Source organism: Protopterus annectens, chromosome 3.part1 (genome assembly GCF_019279795.1).
Source record: "Protopterus annectens isolate FY-2018-M chromosome 3.part1, PAN1.0, whole genome shotgun sequence".
NCBI classification, from domain to species: domain Eukaryota; kingdom Metazoa; phylum Chordata; order Ceratodontiformes; family Protopteridae; genus Protopterus; species Protopterus annectens.
In genome coordinates this window covers 1,690,189,131-1,690,211,027 of record NC_056732.1, presented here as the reverse complement: position 1 = coordinate 1,690,211,027, position 21,897 = coordinate 1,690,189,131, and positions in this window count along the sequence as shown.

Genomic DNA, 21,897 nt, shown 5'->3' with positions numbered 1-21,897 from the left:
GATCTGACCATACACGTATGACGCACCCCTCACACATACAACCCATTCATTATGTTGTTCGCAACACTGACACAGCTATACTGCTATGCCGGAGACATTCCCAGACGTACATACACAGATGCGTGCACATCCGTCTGTGGCATGGGCTGGACTATTGCTGTGGTTCGGCACATAACGTGTTTGAGTGCGGCTGGCGCAGACCTACTGTGCACATGTCTACACAGTAAGCCTGTTCTACAGTAGGCATCGGTGATGTGCTGTGCACATATCATATCTGCACATTGTGTTGGTGTCTGTCTGTCCATGGGCCAGTGGTGGGACACACAGGGATATTGTTGAACATATATGCATGCAACCCTGTACTGCTGTACCACTAGCTTCTCGGGTGCTAATGTGTCATAGACATGCACACCGTACCTGAACAGGTGGTAGTGGGTTGCCACCCGTACCCATCTCCTCTTGTGGGTTGCTATCATCCAACACCCTCTTTGTATTGTATGTTCAGGCTATGCACCTGTGTGGGGCATGTGGGCATGCAATGCAGTACTACGTGCCTTTGCACCCATCGCAGAACATGTCACACAGGTACACTGGCAGCCGTACACTTCACAGCTTGATGACGGCACAACACATGTTGTACACGTAACACATGTCCTGTGGGACATGGTCAAATGTACAGGCATGTCCAACAGTCACATGCCACTGCTACCCCTACATGACGGCTATGCAGGACATGTGGTGGTACAGCAACTGTCACATGTACACGTGCAATGCCCCCCTACCTACATCGCGTGGTACTGCCTGTGGGGCATGTGCGTCTGCATCCATGCTATGGCCATAGATGACAGTTGTACATCGATATGTGCAACATACCTCATTGGGTGTTCTCATGTGTGCATGTTCAACATGTCTACGCATTGTTTGTGTCTGTCACACAGTCATTGTTGTGCATGGTTTACATGGCAGCCATGGCGTACTGTGTGTGATTCCAGGTACTTCATTGGGCTACCAGCATTGTACATTATCACGGCGTATTCCAGCCATCACGTAGCCATCCTAGCTGACACTGTTATCCAGCCAGTGGGAGGTGTTCTGCCATGTGCACATATGTCACACAGTACGAGGGTGGCTGACACCCATTCTTGGGACAGGGTTCTGACCACTGTGGATGTGTGTGATGCTGTCGACGACCATGACTGCGCCAGATGGTGACATCTGGATGTGTAACATTCACAACACACACCTACCTTCACGTAGCAACACATCATCCACAACAATGGACATCCCTGCCAGAACACTGTGTGCAGTATGTCTGTATGACCACTGCAGGCACCACTGGTGGCCACCAGCATGGCTGCCAACAGCAGCAGTGTGTATCCCGTGTGACCATGGGTTACACCATTCACAACACACCTGTCTCAGATGGCCCTGTTGTGGGTCACAGTGCAGTTCCACACATCATGTAACAGTATACAGCATGCACCGATATGTTGTGTGAACGGCTGTGCAACTCAACATATGCACACATGACACATCACCTGGTACAACATGTCTGTCTTACCACACGTTATTGTGACCACCCTGTGATGACATTGTACAGGCTACGTGGACTGGGACATGTGATGGCTCAAAGGTATATTCACCCTCCAGGTGTGTGTCTAGCCAGGTGTACAGTAGGCAGTGGTCTGCACACGGGGATACTGTACATTGGCCTACTCTGTCACTGCGACTGTTGACTATGCTCATACTATACTTATACAGGCATGTGGTATCTGTCCAGTATGACAGTCGTGGTCGACCACACTACTGTGGCACACATGACCTGCGGACATCTGCCTAGGGTGTGGGGCCCACATGTACATCTTCACATGCTATGCTGCCTCTGCAGCGGTGTCACATGTCTGTCTCCAGCAGGGCTGTAACAGGCAGGCACGGCATGCAGTAATGTGTGACAATGCTTGCACCCTCCACTGTGCTGCACACAAGCACGGCACGCACAGTAGTGCACGCCTGACATTTATCTGCGGTGCCTGGGACCTGCCTCCATGCTCTGCACAGCACACCTGCCAGTCCAGATTGTACACAGATCATACCTCCCAGGCACATACCTGGACTGCAACACACACAGGTGAGGGATCCCACATCACACAATGTTTTACACACATACTGTATATTTTCCGAACACAATGCATCATAGGTACTCCATGTTTGGATACCCATGTTTGTGACCGCTAGACACATTGTAACACGCAACAGAGAGTACACTGTACACCACAGGTTACATGCTGGCTGTGTTGTCATACTGTACATTGCACCTCGGACAGTTGCTACTGCCGTGCTGACAGCAACCCACACTTCCCTAGTATGGACTCCCATGTACCCACACATGCTTGGCCATGCACTACACATAGCTGGGTGACACATTACACAACACATACCATACCTACACTACCCTCGGCATGCACCATACCTCCATGTGTCTGTGTGTTAAACCTAGGGATATCCCCCCTCTGGTAGATGAACATATATGCTTCACGGCCCTGCTAGCCACACCCTGGACACACACCCATCACAGCATACATGGTACATGTGCTCAACGGCCGGTACTACTGACGTCTGCTGACGGGGGTGGTTAATGGCATGGCACTCTGGCAGCTGGACAGTGTACGTGACTATGCTGACACATATCACAGTGCACTTCCGCAACATGTACGCAATGGTAGGGACCATGCTATTCCACACAGAGACATGGCGGTACTGGCCTTTTCACAGACGCCACGGTGGTAGTCATGTTCCATGCACATCTGCTGTATGGGCACATGTGCAGGCTGTTGCACGGTGGGTATATTCACATGTGTGGGGTGCATCACTTGACAGTCATGGTGGGTCCTCGTGGTCCATCACATGCTCCAAAGCTAGCTACCTACACATGACTGCCGACATTGCAGTGTGGGCCCTCAGGCAGTGTGGTGGTATGTCTGTGTTGTTTGGCTACATCCACATTCGATGTAGCGCATAACAGTCACCCAGGCATTGCCGACTGAGATGTTGTTGGCAACATGCCAGCCAATGGGGTACCTACCAACAATACACACTCTCACTCACTACAGGGTTCCAATCCATACATGGACATCGCAGTGTCCCTGTGGACACATACATGGTACTGCCATGCACACGTTATGTCCTAGGACACTGTCCCAATGTCACCTCCGATCTCCCTAGCTGTTATGTCCCGCCAACCTGTTTGGTATGTGTCTCCGCAGCAGCCCACTGAATTAACTGCTAGCCTGTTCATGGACGTTGTGTACCTTGACCACCACACTACCGCATCTATCACACTACACATGGGTGGTACTGCATTGCACATGTGGGACTGCATTCGTACACCCATGACTGGACCATTCAGTATGGCACTGGGACACATCCTCACATCCGTGCTTCACACACTCATTGATGACCTCCATGCCTTTACTGGCACCCTTGTTGGGCCTCTGTGTGCCACAGCACGCCACATACACATGCTGGCCACCTGTCATACCATTGCATGGGTGGTTGGTGTGGTACAGAGGGTAACAGATCAGACATTGTCCCCACATTGCCCTTCAGCACCATTCCACATTCTGGTATTGGCAATGTACACATCCACCATCACATCATACCCTGTGTCTTAGGATGTTAGGCTGTATGACTCCTGGACAGGACACACAGTGGTGCAAGCATATCATGCTACCTACTACATGTCAGGTACATGTGGCATTACACAGTCCTCAGTCATGTGGCCCCTCATGTTCACTATTTGCTTACATACACAACATGCTGTCACAGAGTACTGTCCATGCCTAGATATCCCACATCTACATACCTGGCAGCATTGTAGCTCCACCAGCTCATACTGCTAACAACCATACAGGTGTCGGTGTGGCAGATACATCGTGTAGATGTCATTGCGTCAGGATACATCACACATGGTGCGTACACATCACCTTTGCATAGCAACAGTCATCCACTGGGTATCACATGGATACAGTCCCCATACATGCATATCACATTGTACATGGTTGCTGTACACACACATGCCCCACATGGTGCTGTGGTTGCCATATTCCACTGTGGCGTGGGTACACATCTGCAGGGCCACACATATCTGTACTGTGTGTGTTGCTGGTACATTGGTAGCCTTTGTACCTGTGCCATACACACATCTACACATGGGCAGGGTTACAATAACACATTAAGTGGTGTACCTTCCACAACGGCTACGACTTTACATGGCATGGCATAGTCATGCCGTGATGTATACCAGGCTCAGACAGTTTACATATGCAGATGACAGACGGGAACACATCTGTACTCATCTGCGTACCACTTACACAGGGGTGTCATCTACTCTGACATGGGCCATGTCCTCCGCATTAGTGATGCATGTAGTACTCCTACATGGCAATTGCAGTGGCGGGTGAATGAAGCACTCCTGCATATGTGCACACATGCCACGTTGCATAGCCTGGGCTTCTGTGTTACTTCCGCAGACACGACACACACCATGCTGTGGAACGTAGGTCCTGTGCACATCCCACAGGGACACACTGTGGCACTGGTCATGTGATAGCACCCTTGCTGATAGGGTGACACATAGACATGGTACCACCACAGCGGCAGTACTGTGTAGACATGCAGTTGACATCCACCTCTGCTGTTCAGTGGACACTACCATGGGGAGGTGACACTACTGTGTACACTGCACATGTGTTTACACATGAACCTGCCGGACATCATTGTTGCACACATTGCACCTGCTACAGATTGTTTGGACATGGTTACTTGGTGTTCCTTCCATTTCGGGTGGCTATTCTGCTACTACTCTGTCCCATATGTACAGGCCATACATATCCTGTTAGTGTACATAACACTAGGCCATACCTCCATTATGCATGCTATGCCTGTGATACTGTGTATGATGTCTGTCATATCCACCATGACAGCTTTACATTACACATACTTGACATAGTAACCCCTACTGCGAGGCATACGTGCACGCCGCGTGCGCACATTACGTATGACATTGACGGTATATGCCCATACACATGTGTGCTGTGACAGTATACATACATGTCCTATCCCCTGCTGTGGCACTTCCTTGTTGGACATCCACTGCCAGCATCGGCATGGGTGGTGGCATTGTTCTGTGTTTTGCCCCCCTATGGCAGCCCTTGGGTTATCCCGGCTGTGTACATGATGTCCCACTGCTGTGCACACGGTGTCCACAGTTGTTGGTATGCTCAGCGGGTTAGCACTACATAACCACCTTTCACCACTCTCTGCTTTATGGACAGGTATCCTTACTTACAAACACCGTTCACATACAGTGCAGCTTCATCATACATATCATGCGTTACACCAGTACATCTCGTGGGTTCTACATACCTTTCCTGTGTTTACTTCCGTATTCCGTTCGAGTCTCGCTATATCCTTAAGTCTCAGTCGAGCCGTTTTGTAGTATTGGTTCGGTATGAACATACAGTTTGAATATCCTAGGAGTCTTCCTTATATCCGTCGTCACCTGCGACATGTGGGTTCATCACACCAATAGCTGTTCCTCGGTGTGTACTTATGCGCATATCACCTGTGCATCTACTCCATTCGTACAGTACGCGTCGGAACTAGGGCATGGTTCATTCCTCGCCTGGGCGTTGGTTATTTGCACTACCTTCATGGAGATGGTATGTATTGTGTTATGTTATGTGTGACTGCAGCCTCTATGTGTGGCGTCAGGTACATTTTGCAGTGGTGTTAGCTGTGGATTGTGTGTGTTGAGTATGGTATTATGTTCGACATGTGGGTGTCCCTGTCCTGGCAGCGTCTGTCGATGGCGTTTTGCATTCGGATGTGTAACATAGCTCTTGTATTCCTTTACACAACGGATGCAGGTATGCATCCGCTGCTGATAGTGTTTCCCACGCGAGATGTTGCGGTTATGCCACTGTCATTGACTGCCTGTATGTTTTTGCTGCTATTGCGGCTTGTATCCCTTTGATATGTGCGATAGGGTATATCGGCGGTTGTGGGTGATGGGTACGGGTTGTGGGCCTTGCATTTCTACATACACGGTATGCTTGTGTGTGTGCTCCATCCCTGCCTGGGGAGCTGCATGTTACCTGTCTGTTGTTCTAGGAGTGTAGGTTTTGTTGATGTCGTCTGGTGTCGGTATCGCCTGCATGTGTGCTTCCTGCATGTATTCCTCCATCACATCGGTAGTATATCTGCGGCTGTTCGTACGTGCCGACTATCCCTTGGCATTTTGTCCCGGATATTTACGGTCATTGTGGTCCTGTACTTGGGATGGCCTGTATGCTACCGGTTGCCACCTATTCGGGTGGCGATTGCTTGTTTAACACTAGTAGAATACACAGCGGTGTTTATGGGCCGATACGTAGCCACGATCGCTGCCGGGGTGGCACATGCGTATTTCTGCAGTACATGACTATTGCTGTGTAACGTTGCCGACGTATCGTTTTGAAATTAACATATCGGTGCCATACATACGGTCATGGTTTGTACATACGTCCTTTGCATTTCATGTTGGCTATACTCCTGTGGTACATTCTGGGACATTTTCACTTTGCATCGTTTTACGTCACCATGCGCCTAGACAGGGAGGGGCTCTCAGTACTACTTTGGGGGTACTGCTGTACATACGCCTGTGGTTCCTATACTGTATGCCTACACATGTTATTCCACTCCGCCTGTCACATGTCACCTACATACACATTTTACAGTGGCACACACATTACACTCACACAGCGGAACACACGACACCCTCACCGCACACATACACATACTGCCGCTGTCACAGGGATGGTTGCACACAGTACCTACGTTGCCCGCATCACCGGCGGTGGTGTCTACCTCTGCCCTCATATCCTAATAATATTACCCGCACATGTCCTGTTACTGTACCGTGGCCTGGCGATCATCCCGACTCGCGACTATGCATTTAGGTAGGTTGACCTTTCCATGGGTGCCGTTCCCTGTTCTGTCAACCCTCCCGGATACTCGGGTTGTCATTCACTATGTTTACTATGTAGAGATATCGCGTCTTACTTCTCTGTCACCTTGCATCCCTCTGATTCCCTGTCTTACCTGTTGTACTTTATATCTGTGTATGTGTACATATATTTCTACGTGTGTAATGATATCTATCTCCATATCTGTGTATGCACATATGTACATATGTATACACCTTGCGGCGAACGTGGCAGCATACGGCTACGCCGTCTGCTGTAGGACCCGCGTACGGTTGAGGTGTTGGCGTTCCATGCTCCGCTGGCTGTTGGGTGTGCAGTGTTTGGGTGCTACCTATGTTGGAGTCACACATGGGACCACCCATACGGTACACATTATGGGCGGCCATGTTTGTGTGCCGTCCATTTCACTGTGTGTGCAGGTAGGGAGGTGTCAGTCCATGGGGCCTACGCTGTCAGAGTATGTGCTATACGTTCCCTCTTTGCCAAGGCATAGGCATATTGGGTACGCCTCCGTCTGCCTACTGGGGCTGGCACAGTGTGTTCATGGCGCTGAATGCTCTGTGCCTGTGCTTGCCTTGGCAGTTGTGGCGGACTTGGTGGCCCTTCACCATTATGTCCCTGCAGCAGCTGTTTCCGCAGGATCATATTATGTAGCATGGCACATACTATGAATATGTGGGCACATGTGCCTGGAGAGTACTGCAGGGCTCCACCGGATGTATCCAAGCACCGGAACCATGATTTCAGCATCCCAAACACACGCTCTATGATTATTCTGGTTTGTGCGTGTGCCTCATTATGGCGTTCTTGCATGTGTGTGTGTGCATTTCTGATGGGTGTCATCATCCACGGCTCCAGTGCATAGCCAGCATCCCCCATAAGGTGGCCTTGTGTGATGTCCCCCCTGGCGAATACCTGATACAGCTGTGAGGCATGCCAGATATGGGAGTCGTGGTAGCTTCCAGGGCTGCCAGCACACACATCCATGATAATGCCCTGCACATTGCACACAACCTGGCAATTGATGGAGGGGAATCCCTTGTGGTTTATGTAGTGTCTACCCTGCTCCCTGGGTGGTGACTTGATTTGTATGTGCGTACAGTCTATCGCACCCAGTACCTCCGGGTATTGTGCCACACGGTGGAAGTGGCGCATATTGCTAGCCAACTCCTCCTGAGATCTGGGGAAATATATATACTCATGGGCATGTCGTAACATGGCATCCAGAAACTGGTGTAGTACCCTGGATGCTGATGCCTGTGAGATGCCCATTATATCCCCGGTTGGCCTTTGAAAGGTACCTGTAGCCAGTATTCGCAAGCTTACTCATACCTTTGTGTCCACTGGGATGGGCTCCCCTCTGTTGTTTCTTGTTCTCAGGCATGGCCGGCACAGCTCCACTATTTGCTGTAACGTGTCCCTGTCCACCCTGTAATTCTCTACTATCTCCAGGTCTTGAAGCCCCTGGTAGGTTACCCTTGGTCTGAACACTCTCCTTCTCCTCTGAGGCCTACGGTAGTTGTCGGCACCCTCCTCCGCAACTCCGTCTGTCTCTGACACATGCTGATGTATCACAGCCACGGCGGCACCCAACATATACATTTTAAAAGTTCCCCGTGTGTTTACACCCTAAAGTGCAGCGTTTGGGAATACGCGCTGTGTGTTGTGTGCATTCACACTTTATACTGTTGTGCTGTACACCCGGTGATGTCATTGGGTGTGTCTGTGCAGCCGTATCTGTGGATTATCTTCCGTGTTTTACCGTTGGCACTGCAACGCTGTTGCCTTTGGTGTTACATTACACTTGCCTGCATTGGTTTAGCTTTACACCTTACCTTACTGTTTCTGCACGTTGCACCTACTATTTCCTGGAGTGCATCCTGCAGGGACATGGCATATCATGCATTTTGTCTGCCGCCATTATGCTACCTCTCTACTTGGCTGTGCTGTATCGGTTCTTCGCTCTTTGCAATTCTGCTACATCCCCTACTTTCTTTGTATTCATATGCCTCCCCTTTCCCGTTTTGCGGGATTCTGCATGCAGAGTTGTCAGCTGCCGCCAATTGCCCTTCGTGGGTTGATTGGTGTTGATTGCTCATTACGACTCCAATTACACTGCTTCCGCATTTCCTCATATTCTCCGCATCACCTTCCTGTATCTGTGGTTGTTGACGGGGCGGCCGTCACATGACTGGGTTGGGGGAACGTAGTCATCCTCGTGCACATGCATCTGTGCGCGCATTGTGTACTCTCAGCGCATCTATTTCCTCACAGGCCGGTCCTGCTGCTGTGATGTGCATTGTACAGCCCATGTTTGCTGGGCTCCAATGTGCTTCCTCCTACAGTGGCACCCCTCTGCGGTTGACATGTATTCCCTCTGGGCCACTCCTCGGTGTATTACCGCTGCGCCGTTTGGTGCAGCCTTACGCCAGCGGGGGTTTTGCGATTCAGTATTATCTGCCTCATTTGCATGGCATTGACTACTAATACATGGTTACGGCGCCGAACACTGCCGCCACTCCTTGGCAACCCTTGAGCTGTGGTTGTGGCTTTCCATGCATACTATGGTGTATTGTGGCTGTGAAGCTGATGTGTATTATACTGCTCTTTTATGACATTGTCATATTATTTCATTGTTTCGCACCTTCCGCGGACATGTCCTGGGGTTCTGCTGTGGTTTCTGCGTACATACCATTTATGTCATTATTTACATTTTGTGCATGTTTTCTTTTGACATTCACGGTGTCTTTCGCCATTGGCATATTGCACCAGTATGATACCTGACATTGACAGCCTTCCGTTACTCCTATGTCATGTTTGGATATATGTAAACCGTTTTTTTTGGTTTACATTGCCGTGCCCTTATGCTATGCCTGCGCCACTTCGTGGATCGCTATATGCCTTCATTTGCATGGTGCAACACTGCACATGGGGTGTTTAACATACCTACGCTGGAGGCGGCGCAACTCAGGCGCACGCCGGTAGTGCACATGGAATTGGATCGTACCTGAATCGCTCGGCGGCCATGTCTGGCATTGTGGCGCCTACGCTATGCATGCGCCTGGCGCAAGGTTCATGAATCCCGGGGTGTATCTATAATCTTGCTTTCTAAACCATATTCCAAGAATTTTTACCTTTCTCATATTAAATTTAATCCCTCCAATCAACTCGTCAGATCCTAATCCTTGACTTTTTTCTTTATTTATTGAAATATGAATAGCTTCTTATAAATATTTAATCACACTGCTCATACCTACTTTATCCTTAGCAATAATAATATCACCTGCATAGGTTAGTGCAACTTTATCCTTTCTTTTGAAATATAACTCAATTCCATTTCTCTGTTCATATGTATAGATATCTCATTCATCACTAATACAAATAATATACCATTCAATAGACAACTTTGTTTAATCCCTTTCTCGAGCTGTATATCTTCACCTGTTTACTAATGCTTTAGCTAGATTGCGCCTGTATGCTGTAATACAGACATGTTTTAATCTTTTCACTTATATTATAAACTTTAGATATTTCCCATAACGCTGAATGATGAATTGAATCAAAAGCTTTACTTAAATCCCCTACCATTAATTTTGTATTTACATTTCTGTACAATACATCATCTGCTACTTCCATAATTATCAATAATAAATCCTGGATCCTTTTCCCTTTTATACAATATACATGCCCCTTTACAACTTTACTTAGTTTCTTCTCCATCCTTTTTTGTAAAATTTTCATAAAGATTTTGTAATTTGTATTATTTAATACTATTGGTTTTCAGTTCTGTAACTCGTTTATCACCTTTTATCTGTAATAATCGAATTACACCCTCACACAATTATTTATACATAAAACCTTTATTTAAGCATTCATTTAATAGTCTCATAAATGCTTTTTTTTAATCCATTCTCATGTCCTTATCCATCCTAAATTCTATTCCAACCAGTATTGCAGCCAAATCTAAATTCACTACTTTCAATACTTGATCTAGCTCTTCTAACTTAATTTTTCTTCTATATATTTATTGTCTTTATCAGGCAATGAATACACTTTCCATTTTTTACTAATTTTTATCCTCTGTCCTTCAAATAAAGGCTTAATATATTTTTTCTACCATTTCCAAGATTTTCTCTTGTGTGTTATATATATTGACTACTGAATCCTTCAATTCTCTCACAACACTGTTATTCTCTTTATTTTACTTAAATGCGGTGCAATTTCTTCTTTTTTTCCCTGCAAAATAGCTTATATAACAACTCCATTTTCTTCCTATTCATCTCATATAACTCTTGCTCTTTCAAAAAAAAAAAAAACATCGTTCTTGTCCATACAGTCAATAACATCATTTTACTTTTTATAGTATATCTTATCCATATTTGTCTTTTCTTTCTCCCATATCACATAACATCTTTTATACTTTTGTTTAAAGCTTAGACACTACTCTGACCAATCTTTATAACACTCTCTCATCCCTACATGATCTATCCATAATTTAATCTTGTCCACTTTTCCTCTGTTATCCTGTTTCACCTCATTTATTGTTTTTAAACCCTTACCTATTTTTATACACTCAGAACTTCCTTTTATCTCATTCCAAATTGCCCTATGATCTGAAAAATCTGTCATCAAAACATCTTCTTCTACTATTAATAAACTTTCTGATACCAAAAAATAATCTATTTCCATTCTCTTTTCCTCCTCTTTTATAGGTCCATGCCTTTTTATTCCAATAACTGCCCGTATTTTATATTGTCCTATACTAATTTAACATCATATGCTTTCTTTTTGGGCTGTCTCGAATTACAGTTAAAATCCCCTGCTACAATAATTTCCATATTAATTGGTATATGTTGAATAATGTTTCTAAGCATTTTTTCTCTCTCTTTTTTGGATACATATGAATAAATAGTGACAAATCTAATAACCTGATTTTTCCATTTTACATCAACAACTGTGGCTGTACCTGTTATCAAATGTAACATCTAACACTTTAATTGTGTTTGTAGATAAGATAAGAATGCCCAAACAAGTCTCCTTCCCAAAATTCCAAATCATCTTTTTTTCCGCCATACTTCTATTTGATATTTTTCAACTTGTGATAAGAGACTGATATCTTCTGAAATAATATCACATTTCTGCTTACTACACCATTCCAGCATTCCTATACTTCTCTCTAACTTTTTCAAACTATTAGCATTAAGGTCTAGAACTTTTCAGGCAATTTTACCTTATTATAATATATATTCATCATTTTCCCTTCTTTTGTTTAAGCCCTCTGTAATCTTCCTTTTCTTCTCCTAAACTCTTTTACTAATAGGATTTCTTTTTTGTTTACTATATTCCATTTAACCATATCATTATCACTCAACCCTGACTCTTCTTCCTTAACTCTTTCCATATTTGCATCTTCCCTTGCATTAACATTTTGCATAATTTCTTCTCTGTCCATAACATTTCTTGTTTCTTTTTGTGCTTCCACTGTTTCTAATTATTTCTCTATAACTTTATTCTTTCTAACTTGCTCTATTACTATCTGTACTCTTTCCACTTATACTTCATTTTCCTTTTCTTCACAGTCTCCCCCAAATGACCCACTTTATTACACTTATAACATTTCAGTTCACAGTTCCTTGTATCATGTCCTATTTCCCCGCGTGCAAAACATCTTCTTTTGACACAGTTCTTAATGAAATGATATTTTTTTCCACACTAAAACACATTTTTGCTGTCCCCAATATATTACCATGCCTCTCTCACCTCCAACATTTATGATACTTGGAATACGCACAATACTCTTAATCACTAATTTTAAAATCACATTGCAATCCCACATCCAGTCCATAAAACTCTATTGTCATATACTTTAGATAAACTCAATACATCTTCACATAATTTTAATAAATGTCCTTTTAAAGTCGCTTTTTCTACTTCAGTCCTAAATTGAATGTTAATTTTCTTCTTAGTTTCCATGCAAAAGGGCTTACACATGGAGAATAGTCTTTCCTTTTTTTTCATGTTCTGCTAGGAATGTTTCCATTATCTCAACAGTCTCGAAAATAATGTCACAAAAAGTCTCTCTATTAATTTGTATAAACACTCTCAGTTCATTAAGTTTAATTCTTATTGTTCTAACTTCATCCCATGCCTTATATCTGTCCATCTCCAATTCTTCCATACCTTAAAAGGTCTCTTTTTTCTTAAACTCACATATTTTTCTTCTTTCTTGCTTTCCTTCCCTGCATTAACTGTCTCCATATATGATTTCCTATTGACCTGTCTCTGTTTAATCTGCTGCACATCTTCCTTCTGAATTGTTTCCATCAGCTCTCCCCATCACACATTTTTGCTATTCTCTGGCTTATTCATGTTAACCACGTCCATCAATAAATCATCTTGCAATCCTCCCAACTGGAGGGTTGTAACAACACATTCTTGTGTTGTAACCTCTTCCTCGAAAAGGTTTTGTTGCAAAAATCTTCTGAGTCTATTATAACTGGCTCTGTCTCCTTAAGCTGCACTTGAAAAGGCTCGACTGCCTTTTCTGACTCCTTCACCATGCCATCATCTTCTACCAATATCTCCTTGAATTCCACTACCTTGTTCATTAAATTAACTGCTCTGCTGTTTGACTCACAGCACCATAATTGCTTACATCCTCTGCACACTCCTTTCCTCTTTCCATATTCGCAAATCTCTCTTCCTGCTTCTCCAAGCTGCCTACACACTCGTAACAGAAGCTGAAAGTGTCACAATGAAATGCTTCCCTGTACAGAATGAGTAGGGGAAGTTCTCTGATATCCTGGTCCAATTTCCCCTAATAGTATAAATACCACCTTGCATCTCTCCTGTAAAGAGGCCATCAGTCTAATGGGGCTAACCCTGTCAAAAAAGGATAAATAAAAAAATAAATAAACAAAATTTGCTTAGTCAAGTGAGTGACAAAATTGTTTGGCTGAGTAAAAGCTTACTCTAAGAACAAAAAGTGGCCACCATAAAATCACAGTGGTCACTCATTCTCTTGTATGGGAATACTTGTGGTATAGGTATGATCAGCAAAGATGTTCGGGTGGAGGTATGTGTTAGTGCATGTATGTTTGCATAACTGTCAGTAGGGCCATGAATGATGAATGACGCTGCATGAAAGTGTGTGAGTGTATGTGTGTGCATTTGTCTGTCTGGTTACAAAAGGATGGTTAGGTAGGGTATCGTATCGAGAGTCTAGATGTGTTTGTGTGTCTGTGTGTGTGCGTGTGTGTGTATGTGTGTGTGTGTGTGTGTGTGTGTGTGTGTGTCTGTGTGTGTGTGTGTGTGTGTGTGTGTGTGTGTGTGTGTGTGTGTGTGTGTGTGTGTGTGTGTGTGTGTGTGTGTGTGTGTGTGTGTGTGTGTGTGTGTGTGTGTGTGTGTGTGTGTGTGTGTGTAGGGTGTCTTTGCTAAGTCACTGCATGAGGCACTAGGGAAAACACTATCAGGGTCAGGTCTGACAGTACAGTGTTCGATTCAAAGGCATGCTAATGATTCGATAGCAAGGTCAGGTCTGACAATGCAGTGTTCAATTCAAAGACATGCTAATGATTCGAAAGCAAGGTCAGGTCTGACAGTGCAGTGTTCGATTCAAAGACATGCTAATGATTCGATAGCAAGGTCAGGTCTGACAGTGCAGTGTTCGATTCAAAGACATGCTAATGATTCGATAGCATGGTCAGGTCTGACAGTGCAGTGTTCGATTCAAAGACATGCTAATGATTCGATAGCAAGGTCAGGTCTGACAGTGCAGTGTTCGATTCAAAGACATGCTAATGATTCGATAGCAAGGTCAGGTCTGGCAGTGCAGTGTTCGATTCAAAGACATGCTAATGATTCGTTAGCAAGGTCAGGTCTGACAGTGCAGTGTTCGATTCAAAGACATGCTAATGATTCGATAGCAAGGCCAGTCTCAGTACAACCATACCTGCCACTGAATCATATTTACTTGCCATTGTTCTTCTAATTAACCAGCTCCTATTAGACAATTAGAATAAGTGATGAGAATTGTGCTAACTCCTAACCTTAATCTCTCTATGATTTATAGATGGCTAAACTGGTAATGTGCTCGGGATTATTTCCTTGCCTTATGTCCTCTAAGTGCCAAGATAGCATTTGATCCCCAACAACCATTAATAGATAAAGAAGGTGCTAAAGACTAAATGAATGAATGATTGTTACATAAGTCTGTGACAGGCTGGGTCTTCTTCAGGACAGACTAAACGTCCTCGCACTTCCTCTCACTCATTGCTTGCTAAGACATACACCAGCTCCCAGTAGACCGGAATTGAAAGTACAGGCAAATGAATGAATGAGATAATGGGGTGTAAGTCATTTGCATGTCTAATTTATATCATATAATATGTTTTTGTGTTTCATGAGCTACATGAACCGAACCGTATCCAGAACTTAGCCAAGATGTTTTTTTTTTTAAATAGCAGGTCTCTGTTATGTGCTGTTAAGCTTAGGTGATACTGAAATATTATTTAGTTTTCACAGCCATGTATCAAATGCTGGAGCTGGTGCTATTCCATTGTATCATACAGTAGTATTCCTTGTGAGAAGCTGTGTGATAAATGAAATGTCTTTTACTGTAAATTTAAGGAACAAGCTCTGTGATAAGTACATATGTATGCAGACAAAGAAGCAAGAGTTTGAACCAAATATAGAATAAATGATTAGTTCACGAACTGGGAAGGAGTCTGACAAGGCTGTTTAATGTCAATGTACTTTATTTCTCCCTCTCTCTCTCTCTCTCTCTCTATATATATATATATATATATATATATATATATATATATATATATAATATATCAGGTCTATATTATATTATTGAAAAGTCAGTTCACCGAATGGCACTTACATCGAAAATGCCTTCCAGTGTATTTGCTCTTATGGGGGGCTGTGCCCTCACACTCCAAAGCTAATTATATATACTAACTCTGAGATCACACTACAGTGAGGAAAGGGCAAATTTCCCAATCTTCATTGTACTGCGATCTCACTATGAACAGTTTGCTGAACAGCATTTTCAATGTAAGTGCCATTCGCTGAACTGAATATAATATAGACCCTAATATATCATATGAAGAACTCCATTAGCTGAATCAGATGCTGACATCAAATTTGTCTGTAGAAATATTAGTAACTTCAACCAGAAGTTAAAGAGCCTGTTTATGAAGGTGAAAGTACAAAGTGAAAAAAAAGAGAGGCATGCTGCTCAAGCTTAAAAAAATTAAGATTATTTTTTACCTTATCAGTTCTTTGTATATAGAGGGAAACGAATGGAAGCAGCAGACCATTTTCTTGGGTACAAGGATATCTACAATTGCATTCTTCTTCTTCTTTTGGCTTTTTCCGGTTAGGGGTCGCCACAGCGGATCACCTTGTCCGCTCATGACTGGCAGTGGAGTTTTACGGTGTCGAGTTGCCAGTCCGGCACCCGACCTTCCACAGAAGGCACACACACGCACGCACTCACACCTAGGGCCACTTTAGAATGTCCAATCCACCTGCAGCATGTCTTTGGGATATGGGAGGAAACTGGAGCACCTGGAGGAAACCCACGCGACCACAGGGAGAGCATGCAGACTCCGCACAGAAGGCACCCCAGCCGAGGATCGAACCAGCCATGAAACTTGCTTCGTGAGAGGAAATTTTGGGGAAATTTGGATAAGATATTAATAAGCAAAGATATCACATTATAAAAAAGGCCCATGTATTCAAAGGTATATTTTCCTTAGTAATAACATATGGCTGTGAATATTGCACTGCAAGTAAGTAAGGCTGTGTTTCAGAAATTTCCTGCTTTTGAATTGCTGTGTTGGAGAAAACCTTTTTAGAAATCCGTAGACAGCAAGATCAAATATGTCAATATTTAAGGTAACAAATTGCTCATAGGGAGGTCTGATAGCAAGACTAAAACAATTACTTTTGCCACATGATGAGCAGATATGATTCAGTGGAGAAGACATTGATGCTGGGAAATACCAAAGGCAAAAGAACAAGATGTCAGCAAGAGCTAACAGAGACAGGCAGTATTACTGAAGCAATGAATCTGAATTTAGATGAAATTAAAGAAGCAGCGATAGATAGGCAGGTATGGTTTGCTAAAGTGTTTGAGATCTTGAAGAGTCAGACTTGGCTAAATAGTTCATAGTTAGTTAATAGGCACACAGTTCAAGACACCCTTGAGGAGCCTAGCCCAAATTCCAGTTGCTACAAAACACTGTCTGGTTAAGTGACTTGCTTAAGGTCACACACTAGGTAAATGAAGATGGCAGTATTCAAACCATGCACTCTTGGCACAGGAAGCAACGCATTACCAAATCAGAGCTTAGTCCTCAGCCCTAAATGCCAGATAAAGGGAGCACCACATTTTTATCTGTCAACTACACCATTGAAATGACTCTCTAAATGCATAGATTTCTTCCACTGGCCAGGAATCAAACCAAGGTCAACTGCTTGGAAGGCAGCTATGCCTAAAACTATAACACCAATGCCACAGAGTATAAGTGGGTCTTGAACTCAGAGTCACAACTCTTCCGATGTTATTGCTCTGGTGCTTAACCTGTTGAGCTACTCCACTTCCATTGAAATAGAAACAAAATGTATATATATATGGCTGCATAGGGTTACTCCTATCTTACAGTATGTGATTCTCCAGTTTGTTTTTTGGCTGTGATGCCTTATAAATGCAATCCACATGTCCCCCTGTGTCTGCATAAGTTTTCACTGGTCACTCCAGTTTCCTTCTACACCCCCAAAGGCATGCTGGTAAGCTGAACAGTATGATCTTCCGAACTGCCTATACCTGTGGCTGTGATATGAGGAGATGATTCTATATTTGACTGAACTCCAAGTTAGGATTATTTCAGTGTTTTACTACGTACTGATTGCTGCAAAAAATGCTGACAACCCTTTGAGTATGAATTGAATAAAGACTGATAAAGAAAATTAATTAATTATAGCTGCATAGATTTTTAGATTTTTGTTCCCACTCACCTACCCAAATCTTGTTGTACTTCTAAATTCGCTGCCTTTTTAGCTGCCCATCCCTAATGTAAATTAATGTTTGCAAGCCCCTCCTAGTGCTATTTCTACTGGACACTAATAGCTCAAACTGATAAGGCACGCCCATAGCTTGAGTTAGCCTCTGTTTCATAGCATCCCATTTCAACTATTGCACACTGCAATATTCAGAGTGCTAAGCTGAATTTTGTACTGTTCTTTTTCTGCGTTTTTCCTTGTTTAACCAAAACGCCTCATTTATTTCATTTCTACTGCTTTTTACTATTGTATTCTACTTGGCCTGGGGGGGGGGGCTAGTTTTGTAGTATAACTCACAATAGTGAGAGAATTATGTATGCTGCCAGATCTGCACTTCACTTAATTACATTTCTACTGTATTTTTATCTGTTTGCTTTTTATTTAGTCTGGAAACCTTAACCTTGTAGTATCATTCACATTAGTGAGATAATTGTGAATTGCTGCAGGGTCTGAACCTTATATGCACACTTATACTGCATTGTTACTGTTTACTGTTTGGATAACTCTCTAATGTATATCCCATACCATCTCTTGAGCTGTGCAGCAGTGATATGCAGTAGCCTGTATAAATGCAGTCACCTAGAGTTTTAATTGTCAATAGAAAACTTCCTTTACTAGTTTCTCAAGTATCTAGCGGAGTGCAGAACACCTACTTTGCCCGCTGAGAAGCATTACCCCAAAAGTGTTGTATTAGATCAATCCTAAACTTCTTCTCCTAGCCCCTAAACTCTAAACCCCAGTTGCACCACCCCCCTTATAGATCACAAAAAAGAGGATCCACAGCCTTGGATATGCACTTTCCTAATGTCTCTGTAGCCATCCTGGGGTAAATGGGCATCCTGAGACAATGTAGCAATTGTCTCATGTTTACTAACAACCACCTTATTCTTAAGCAAACTGACACAGTATGTCAGATTATTTCTTTGGAGGCAAAGCTTTCACATACAGACACTGGTACCACCAAACAGGCTGCTGGTAAAAAACGACACACTCACACACACACACACACACACACACACACACACACACACACACACACACACACACACACACACACACACACACACACTCTACACCTACTATGGATTAGACACATAAACTCACATATGCTGAGGTTGTTAAATGCTATCTACCCAAATCTCAAAGGCCTCCCATATGCTGCCCTCAGCAACCTCCCAAACACTCTACAAAGACAACACTCCCCAAGACACATACAGCCACTTCTCACAATGTCTCAGTCTCTAATCCCTTAAGGCAAACTGCCACAAAACACAATATATTGGTCAATGGAGACTCTATTGTGAGACACACCAATGTCTCCTTCACCAGAGTGAGAAAAGGGACAGCCATCATTAGTTGCTTATCAGAGGCAAGGAGCCACCATATCACACATATACTCAAAAAAATGAACTACAAGTACCAGTATGACTCTGTCATAGTCCACGTGGCTGTTATTCACCTGAGGCATACCTCCCTGGACTATATGAAGACAGACATGATAGAGCTTTCAGATTATGTGTCCCAAGCAAGTATGAGCCTAGCAATAAGCAGCATTCTACATTCTCCAAGAATGGTAAGCACAATATAAACAAAAGATGATTGACTTTAACAATTGGCTTAGTTACTGTTGTCCTTCTAAGGGGTCCAATGTTTGTCAGCTTGAAAGGACATGATCGACAGACCATACTGCTTTGCCAGGGTTGGGCTGTACCTGTCCGCTAGGCTTAGGATATTGGCCCAAAACATTATCCACCCCAACAGTGCCTTTTTTAGGCAATGCCAGTCTGATAAATATTGTAAATTCTACACAAGATAATCTAAAGGTGTTGCTGCTCAATGCTAGGAGTCTCAACAAGAAGCTCCACTCCCTGGAAGTGCTTCTCACCCTGGAGTGTGTTAGCATCTGTGCACTTACTGTAACATGATTTAAAACTGTGAAAAGCACACCAGCAGTTGTTGTGGCTTTTCCTGGTTAGGGGTTGCCACAGCAGAACTCCGGTCTGCTAATGACTGGCAGTTGATTTTTACAGTGCCAAGGTGCCAGCCCAATGCCCAACCTTCAACGAAGGCACGCCCATTCATACATGTCTTGCAAATGCCACTCGACCGCAGGGAGGACATGCAGACTCCACACAGAAGGCGCTCCAGCCGAGAATCGAACCTCTTGCTGTGAGGTGACAATGCTACCACTGCACCACCGCGATTGTGGAAAGCATGCCAGCAGTACAAAGGTATAATGCCTTCTGCACATTTAGACCAGCTACCACACAAGAAGGGACAGGAGGCATAAGTGTATCAATCTACATAAAAAGTAAGCACACCTGAAGATTGATCAAACAATATGACATGCTTGAGCTACTCCATGTCCAACTAACCACAGGTAAAGTTTAACACCATATCCTTGCTAGGTATAGGTCCCCATCTATGACCCAGGATAACCATACCACATACTTGAATGTACTGGAGTCACTCAAATTTCAGCCCAACACCAAATTAATGGGTGATTTCAACTATCCCACAATAAAGTGGGATACATACACAACCACTAATATGCAGGCTTAGGGATTCCTGGATTTTGTTAATGCAAACACCTTGGAAAAGCCACTCTACACACCTTACTTAATTGCTTACATAGTAGGGGGGCAAGTATCCTGAATCTGGGACTGAGAAATATGTGGGAGTGTTGCACCCCTCCCTTTGTGTAATGTCCTCACTAGTCACATCAAATCACAAAGCAGTAACCTTTGAAATAAATATAAAGGCTGAACTCGTAGGAAAACCCAGAACCTTTAAGAACTTTTCCAAGGCTAACTACCTCCCATTAACTAAAGACATAGCTAAATTCCAAGCACCCAACTCAGAGAACACCATGGCCTATGCAGAGGTGTTTACAGAGACCCTGCACAAGCCTGTAAATAAATGCATAGAAACAGTAGTTCCAAACTGATATACACTTAGGACAAACTCCAAAAACAAGCCCCCTTGGTAAACCCCAGTATAAGTAGGGTGTACAACAAAAGAAAGAAAATCCTGCCAAAAATAGAAGGAGCTATACCCAAAAGACAAAAAACTCCCTCATCATTCTCAACAAGCAACTCGTGAGACCAGGAGACTAATCAAGTCCACCAAAGCCAACTTTGAGGCAAAAATTGCCTCCCAGGCTAAGGATAACAATAAGGCATTTCTCAGTTATGTACGCAGCCTTAAAGGGAACACCCAACAGTGTGCTGAACTAGTAGTAAATGGAACTTCTTGTACCGATTCGGGAGATATAGCAAATTTGCTAGCTGATGCATTTAGCTGCAAATTCACCCCCCATCACCCCCCCCCAGTTTTCCCACAGGAAATACCCTCTACCATTTCTCCCCAACTATCACTAAAGAAGAGGTCCTCACTGCACTCTCCAGAACTAAAAACACTGCATCAGTGGGTCCTAATAATATCTCAGGATGCCTCCTAAATAGCTTAATACTTGACTTATCAGGCCCACTAAAAGTTCTATTCAGCTACAACTTCCAGCCAGGCTTCATCCCTAGGGAATGAAGGACTGAAACTGTCATCCCTGTACACAAAAGTAGACCATCAACACATCCAGGGAACTACAGATCCATAAGTTTGACTGGTCTTATATGCAAGACCATGGAAATAATTATTGCAGTCCTGATAAACAAAGACACAGGAAATCTTCAATCACTGGACCCATTTAATTTCATTTTCATTAAGGGCATGTCATGCCTACTAAACTTGGTGGACTTCTTCAAGAAGGTCACTAGAGTCATGTGTGACGATATGAGGTATT